The sequence below is a fragment of the Vicia villosa genome, linkage group LG5 (assembly GCF_029867415.1).
Source record: "Vicia villosa cultivar HV-30 ecotype Madison, WI linkage group LG5, Vvil1.0, whole genome shotgun sequence".
Taxonomy (NCBI): Eukaryota; Viridiplantae; Streptophyta; class Magnoliopsida; order Fabales; family Fabaceae; genus Vicia; species Vicia villosa.
In genome coordinates this window covers 6,131,986-6,140,558 of record NC_081184.1, presented here as the reverse complement: position 1 = coordinate 6,140,558, position 8,573 = coordinate 6,131,986, and the positions used below count along the sequence as shown (strand labels likewise).

The window sequence follows — 8,573 nt, the reverse complement described above, 5'->3', positions numbered from 1 at the left end:
TAAATTCTATTTCGAAAATGAAATTCATAAATAAAGACAAAACTCCATTTCTACCCGAGCTAACCATGAAGACAAGGCATAGAACACCCAAAAGATAAGATTGGTTGGTGTGATAGACCATTTTATCAGATTTCAACTTATGTTTTATTTGTTAGTAACGAGTATGACTAACATAATTTCTATTATATATATAGACCTGACAAATGTATTAGCATTATTATTTTTTGATATCTCATTTGACTATTAAGTTTATATATATATTTAAAAATTGAATATTAAAGTAAAATCAATACGAACACATTAAAGATAGGTTAGATTTAAATAATTAAAATTTGATAATATTGAAAATAATTTTCATTTCCTATTGAATTGAGAGAGGAATATAAAATGATATTATTCATTAATATATGGTTTGATATCTAAATCAATTTTAATGATTAAAATATTATAAATAGACTGGTAAATACTTAAAATTATGTGTAATATATAAATATTAAACATATAGGTTAATTGAGGTTATTAATATGATATTAAAAATTAATAAATTTGTAATAGAAATATATCACTCTATTTCAACCCAATGACAAATAAAAAATTGAGTCAAATAACATAGGAGTTATTTAAATTTTCATCAAATTACAAATTATGTTAAAATTAAATGGTTAAACTTCACACAAATGTCCGATCACGTGACATTTGTTAACACCCAAATATTTTCTATAAATCCCCTACAGCTAAATTTAAGAGATGCATCTTTTAGAACGGTTTAGAGTCACAACTATTAAAGTTTGTTGCTATATCCCATAAAATAGTCGCTCTTTTTAAAACCACAATTGCAACGGTTTTTATTTGAAACCGGTTTCCAACCGTTGCTATTTGAGATCTTTCTAGAAATAAAACTACAACAACGGTTTTAAACAAGGTATTGTCGTCGGTTAAATTTTTTTCCTAAAGGCCAGAGCAACGCCTTGGTTTTGGCACTTCCAGAAAACCATTTATACTATTAAAGACAACGGTTTTTTTTAGATTTTGTAATGATTTTGTCGCGTTTTTGTATAGTTAAATGATGTAAGAGTAGGAGCAATATTCCACAACTTATCAAGCCCCTCAATTAAAACAATTTCCTTTTTTATTTCCTTTTCCTGTAAATAACCATTGTAATTCGAAGAAATCGAAACATTTTAGTGCTAACACTTACATTAGCAAAAGTTAACTAAAGGTAATAGTTCTTTTCAACGGATGTTGCTTCTTGCTTATACTTTCCCCGTGCATAAACCGCTCTCGAACTCGAATTTGGTTGTGACGACCATATTTTTGTTCCTTTAAGGTTTTATCGACGTTTTCTCTTAATAAAGTAATATTTGATGGCGACATCATCGTCATTCGAGAGATTTTTCACTCTTGGTATTTTCTGGGCTCCAACGTATGGTTTATTCAACCCGGTAATCCGGCTTAGTCATGTGGTTTGAGCTGTGACCCAGTGGTTTGTCTAATGAACCAGTGACAATATTCCCTCTTCGGTTTGATGACCTTTCTAGTTTTTAAAAACATTCATTTGAAGATCTAATTAATTATGCAGCGGTGATTTTTTTAAATAAACATCATTAGAAGGATATGAATAAGGAGTTTCTTCAAAACCCAATTTAAAATATACTTCATCACCCATTATTTTGACCAAATACTTAACTATCTCTTATTAAGAATTTTAAATCAGAATATTTGCAAAATTTAAATGATTATTTTATCTGATGTCTTTAAATCCACTCTCACATACTACACATGTACAAAAAAATGGTGTGCTTTCAAGGAATCCTCATTTCCTATAACCATAAAACATCTTTTTGTATTCAGCTTTAAGACACAAACCATTAAATTAATTAGGTAATAACTCATGAAAAAAGAGAATGCAAATAAAATATATTTCATTTAAAATTGCACTTATTAATAATAATGTTTATTAAAATTTAAAGGTTTACACAAATTTCTTACAAAGACTAAGTTCCAAAACTAAGTTCAAGTGCACGTTTTATTATTTGTAATGCCCTCATACAACAGAATTCATTAGTGAAAACAACAACAGGTTGTCTTCTCAAGATGAGTATAACATTGTCCACCTTTTCCAAATCCTTTACCGCGACAATCCTGGTCGCACGTTGCAACGCAAGGCCCTATACATACTCCTTCGGGAAGAACCAAAATACTGGTAACCAATCCTGAATCAGCCAAAATTTAGAATTAGCAACTGTGTCGCATTGCTTCAATAGTTTTCCATAAAAAATATATTAATCTAATGTTATTTTAACCTATGAATTGACTAAACCATACTTGAATTGTTATTAATCAAACTAACTTGTTTAAACGTAAATTTAAAAAAAATACAACTTCTTAAAAGAGATAATCATTCACATAAATTTTCAAAAAGTGTCTTTTTTACATTCTTTTGAATATAAACATGCAATATGTGTCTAATTAAAAAAAATTGGAGCTAGTAAATTCTATTTCGAAAATGAAATTCATAAATAAAGACAACACTCCATTTCTACCTGAGCTAACCATCAAGACAAGGCATAGAACACCCAAAAGATAAGATTGGTTGGTGTGATAGACCATTTTATCAGATTTCAACTTATGTTTTATTTGTTAGTAACGAGTATGACTAACATAATTTCTATTATATATATAGACCTGACAAATGTATTAGCATTATTATTTTTCGATATCTCATTTGACTATTAAGTTTATATATATATTTAAAAATTGAATATTAAAGTAAAATCAATACGAACACATTAAAGATAGGTTAGATTTAAATAATTAAAATTTGATAATATTGAAAATAATTTTCATTTCCTATTGAATTGAGAGAGGAATATAAAATGATATTATTCATTAATATATGGTTTGATATCTAAATCAATTTTAATGATTAAAATATTATAAATAGACTGGTAAATACTTAAAATTATGTGTAATATATAAATATTAAACATATAGGTTAATTGAGGTTATTAATATGATATTAAAAATTAATAAATTTGTAATAGAAATATATCACTCTATTTCAACCCAATGACAAATAAAAAATTGAGTCAAATACCATAGGAGTTATTTAAATTTTCATCAAATTACAAATTATGTTAAAATTAAATGGTTAAACTTCACACAAATGTCCGAACACGTGACATTTGTTAACACCCAAATATTTTCTATAAATCCCCTACAGCTAAATTTAAGAGATGCATCTTTTAGAACGGTTTAGAGTCACAACTATTAAAGTTTGTTGCTATATCCCATAAAATAGTCGCTCTTTTTAAAACCACAATTGCAACGGTTTTTATTTGAAACTGGTTTCCAACCGTTGCTATTTGAGATCTTTCTAGAAATAAAACTACAACAACGGTTTTAAACAAGGTATTGTCGTCGGTTAAATTTTTTCCTAAAGGCCAGAGCAACGCCTTGGTTTTGGCACTTCCAGAAAACCATTTATACTATTAAAGACAACGGTTTTTTTTAGATTTTGTAATGATTTTGTCGCGTTTTTGTATAGTTAAATGATGTAAGAGTAGGAGCAATATTCCACAACTTATCAAGCCCCTCAATTAAAACAATTTCCTTTTTTATTTCCTTTTCCTGTAAATAACCATTGTAATTCGAAGAAATCGAAACATTTTAGTGCTAACACTTACATTAGCAAAAGTTAACTAAAGGTAATAGTTCTTTTCAACGGATGTTGCTTCTTGCTTATACTTTCCCCGTGCATAAACCGCTCTCGAACTCGAATTTGGTTGTGACGACCACATTTTTGTTCCTTTAAGGTTTTATTGACGTTTTCTCTTAATAAAGTAATATTTGATGGCGACATCATTGTCATTCGAGAGATTTTTCACTCTGGTATTTTCTGGGCTCCAACGTATGGTTTATTCAACCCGGTAATCCGGCTTAGTCATGTGGTTTGAGCTGTGACCCAGTGGTTTGTCTAATGAACCAATGACAATTTTCCCTCTTCGGTTTGATGACCTTTCTAGTTTTTAAAAACATTCATTTGAAGATATAATTATTTATGCAGCGGTGATTTTTTTAAATAAACATCATTAGAAGGATATGAATAAGGAGTTTCTTCAAAACCCAATTTAAAATATACTTCATCAACCATTATTTTGACCAAATACTTAATTATCTCTTATTAAGAATTTTAAATCAGAATATTTGCAAAATTTAAATGATTATTTTATCTGATGTCTTTAAATCCACTCTCACATACTACACATGTACAAAAAAAATGGTGTGCTTTCAAGGAATCCTCATTTCCTATAACCATAAAACATCTTTTTGTATTCAGCTTTAAGACACAAACCATTAAATTAATTAGGTAATAACTCATGAAAAAAGAGAATGCAAATAAAATATATTTCATTTAAAATTGCACTTATTAATAATAATGTTTATTAAAATTTAAAGGTTTACACAAATTTCTTACAAAGACTAAGTTCCAAAACTAAGTTCAAGTGCACGTTTTATTATTTGTAATGCCCTCATACAACAAAATTCATTAGTGAAAACAACAACAGCAGAGTAACAATATCATAAGGGTCCAGAGGTACTAAGTCCATAAGTCCGAATCTCCAAAATGCTAGGGATAGTAACCAATAGTCCAAAAGAGAGCCTTAAGTGTTTTTTAGATTTTCGTTATTTATTAGTGTTTTAGCATAAAAGTAAAGTATGGTCCAAGTGGACAAAGAGAAAATGGCGGAAACATAAACATATGTCCAAATGGACAGAGAAAATAGCGGAATATAAACGTCCAAATGGACAAAGGAAAAATAGCGGAATGTAAATATGATGAAATGATTAAATAAAGCGATAAAGCGAGAAATATAAAGAGCGGTATAATAAAGTGCGGAAATTAAAGTTAGTTGTTAGATGTTAAAGATAACCATCCTGAAACTTGTCAAGTATGTTATCAAAGTTAGTAAGAAAGATCGATGGTGAGTGAAGGATGTTCTCGGATTTAAATTCAATGGAACTTTATCAGAAGCTTGATAAAATCATAGCGACTACACGATTAATTTCCATAAGTCTTAAATCAACCGCATACAATTCTCTTCCATATTTGATCTTTTTTTGATTCGGGACACGAAATATTGCGCTATGTTAAGCAGATCGCCAAGTGATTTATGTAGAAATCACCCTACAACGAGGCCGGTCAAAACTTTATGTGCTAATGCATGCGAGAGAAGCGATATGTAGATCAGCATTAGGAGGCATAAAACTTGACTTAAGCAAACATACAAACACCTTATAATCACACATCAATCAGAGCACAAATTTTCCATCAATTCACCATCAAATAGGACCAATATAGCATCAAAGATGCATCACACACAAGCACAAAAGAATCACATTATGATGGATGAATAAGGATGAAGAAAATTACCAAATCTTGAACAAAACTTAGATCTACTTCAAGAATCACCAACACAAATCTTGATCTCTCAACAATTGAAGAAAAAAGAGTGAAATGGATGGTGGTTTAGCTCAAAGTTTGTGAGGTTCAAGATGTGACTCACAAACTTTATGAAATAAAAAGAGCTTTGGTGAATTTGGTAAGGATGAGGAGAGAAATTGCAAGGGGTTTGTTGGCTCTCAAAGCTTGAGAAATGAATTTGCAAGAACTTTTTTGGCTATCAAAGCTTGAGAAATGAGAGAGTAGAGACCTCTATTTATAGAATTGGAGCAAGAGTAGTGGCAATTTGGTCTTTTTGCATTTGGTAATTAATTTGTGTTTAATTGGTGTTTAAATGGTATTTAAATGGTAAAAATGGTAAAATGGGGTTTAAGTGGGTTTAATGAAGGGAATTAATTTTGATGAGGTGGAAAATTGGCAAAATGACAAAAATGATCAAAGAAAATGTGACTGGTGCCAAAATGGTGTCATGCTTCCCTCTTTTTTTTTTCAAATTTCGTCCAGGGAAATCGATTTCCTATATGGGTAAATCGATTTCCATAGTGAAATTTTCAAAAATTCCTTTTCTTGCACTGTTTTGATTTTGCCCGATCTTTTTCCTGCAAAACACAAACAAAGGAAACAAAATGCATATTTTTGGATTTTGGTTAGTATAAAACAAATTAAAGAAAATTAGGTGCTTGATAGTTCCCCTCAAAGACGAAGCGAACATAACACCGAAAAATGAAATCTCAAGATTGTGATCTTGATTAATGATTGAGATGCAAATGATGTATGATCTTAGGGTCAAAAATTGGGGTATGACACATATGTTGTAGTGCCACGGAGGTACCTTAGAATTCTTTTTACTGCCTTTAGGTGTGATTCTTTTGGGCAAGATTGGTATCTTACACACATACACACGCTAAATATAATGTCCGGTCTTTAGGCCGTGAGATACAATAGAGAGCCTATCATGCCTCGGTATAATTTGACATCAACCTCCTTATTGTTTTCATCCTTGTCTAGGTTACCATTTGTGGCCATAGGTGTATCAATTTCCTTTGCCTCACTCATTCCAAATCTCTTTAGTAATTCGATGCAGTATTTGGTTTGGCAAATGAAAGTACCATGACTTAGCTGCTTGATTTGAAGACCAAGAAAGAAGTTCAATTCCCCCATGAGGCTCATCTCAAATTCACTCTGCATAAGCTTAGAAAATTCTTTGACAAGTTTTGCATTAGTTGACCCAAATATTATATCATCTACATAAACTTGAACCAAAAGTATATTTTTTTTCTTTTAATGAAGAGAGTAGTGTCCACTTTACCCCTAGAGTATCCTTGACTAACTGGAAATTTGCTCAAACGTTCATACCAAGCCCTAGGGGCTTGTTTGAGACCGTATAAAGCACGTTTCAACTTGTAAACATGTGTTGGATACTTATAATTTTCAAAACTGGGTGGTTGGGCTACATAGACCTCTTCATTAATATAACCATTTAGAAAAACACTTTTAACGTCCATTTGGAAAAGTAAAAATCTTTTGAGCAAGCATAAGCAAGTGAGAGGCGAATTGCCTCAAGACGTGCTACAGGAGCATATGTCTCCTCATAGTCAATACCTTCCTCTTGATTGTAGCCTTGAGCTACCAACCTAGATTTGTTTCTAGTAATAACTCCGTTTTCATCAAGTTTGTTACAAAAAACCCACCTAGTGCCAATTACTTGATGTTCTCCCGAATAAGGGACAAGGTCCCATACATCATTTGTTTTAAATTGGTTTAATTCTTCTTGCATGGCCATTAACCAATGCTCATCAAGTAATGCATCTCTAGCATTTTTCGGCTCAACGTGAAACAAAAGCAAAATGATGACAAAAGTTACTTATCTTGGAGCGTGTTGTAACGCCCTTTGAGATGTCACCTAAGATGTTGTTAATTGGTTGATCTTTTAAGTTTCTCCAGGCCTTTGGAAGTTCTTCGTTTCTTGAGATATTTTCTTCTACAACTTTATCATGAGATTTATCTTCCTCTTCCTTAGCATCTTCAGATTTAGTTGTCTCACTTTCTTCTTCCTTTTCTTTTACAATATCTTTAGAAGATGGCCTGCACTATCAAAAGAGATAACTTTCTTGGCACATTTTGAGTAAGATTCATCAAAGGACACATGAACTGACTCTTCAACGATAAGTAGTCTTTTGTTATAAATCCTATATGCTTTACTAGATTGAGAGTATCCAAGAAATATGCCTTCGTCCGCTTTCGCATCAAATTTACCAAGGTTATCTTTACCGTTGTTTAACACAAAACATTTGCAACCGAAGACGTGGAGATGTGACACATTAGGTTTTCTACCCTTTAATAGTTCATATGGCATTTTGTTTAGTATAGGACGAATTAGTGTCGTATTCAAAACATAACATGCAGTGCTAATAGCATCGACCCAGAAATATTTAGGTAGATTTCCTTCATTGAGCATTGTTCTTGCCAACTCTTCTAGAACACGATTTTTACGTTCGACCACACCATTTTGTTGTGGTGTTCTAGGAGCTGAAAAGTTATGATCAATTCCATGTTTGTCACAGTATTTTTCAAAATGATAATTTTCAAATTCTCCATCGTGATCACTATGGATTGCAACTATTTTGGTGTTCATTTTGTTTTAACATAACCTTGCAAATTGAGTAAATGCTAGAAACGTTTGATCCTTACTAGGTAGGAAGATTGTCCAAAAAAATCTAGAGTAATCATCAACAATGACAAAACCATAGTAATTTGACAGCGCCAGCCGCATTGGTCGTAGTAATTTGAAAAGGACTGTTGGTGATGGCTTTCCAAATGTTCCTATCAATGGAATTGATATGAACACGCATACAATCCTTCCAATAGCCATAGTTTTCACCGTTGAAAACTGGAGCTCTATTGTGAGCCCCTTTAGGTTCGGAAGCCATTTGCCAGATAAGTGTTTTTGAAGCTAGGAATAAACCAGAGCTCTTGATGCCACTTGTTAAACGCTTGGCTTACGTATCTAAAGGGGGGTGAATAGATACTTCAGAGTTTATTGTGGTTTTCTAAAAAGTTTTAGGCGAAAGCGTTTAGGAATCGACTTGCGTCTACTCCGAACCGCTAC

At 31.6% G+C, this 8,573-nt stretch overlaps 1 long non-coding RNA gene across 1 annotated transcript; it reads right to left on the bottom strand.

Moving 5' to 3' along the window:
• Positions 1-1,920: 1,920 nt before the first annotated feature.
• Positions 1,921-2,642, bottom strand: LOC131606186 (uncharacterized). Its single transcript, XR_009284756.1, has 2 exons — positions 2,544-2,642; positions 1,921-2,213 (listed from the first exon to the last, which is right to left on the bottom strand). It is a non-coding gene; the product is annotated as an uncharacterized LOC131606186 (long non-coding RNA).
• Positions 2,643-8,573: the final 5,931 nt, after the last annotated feature.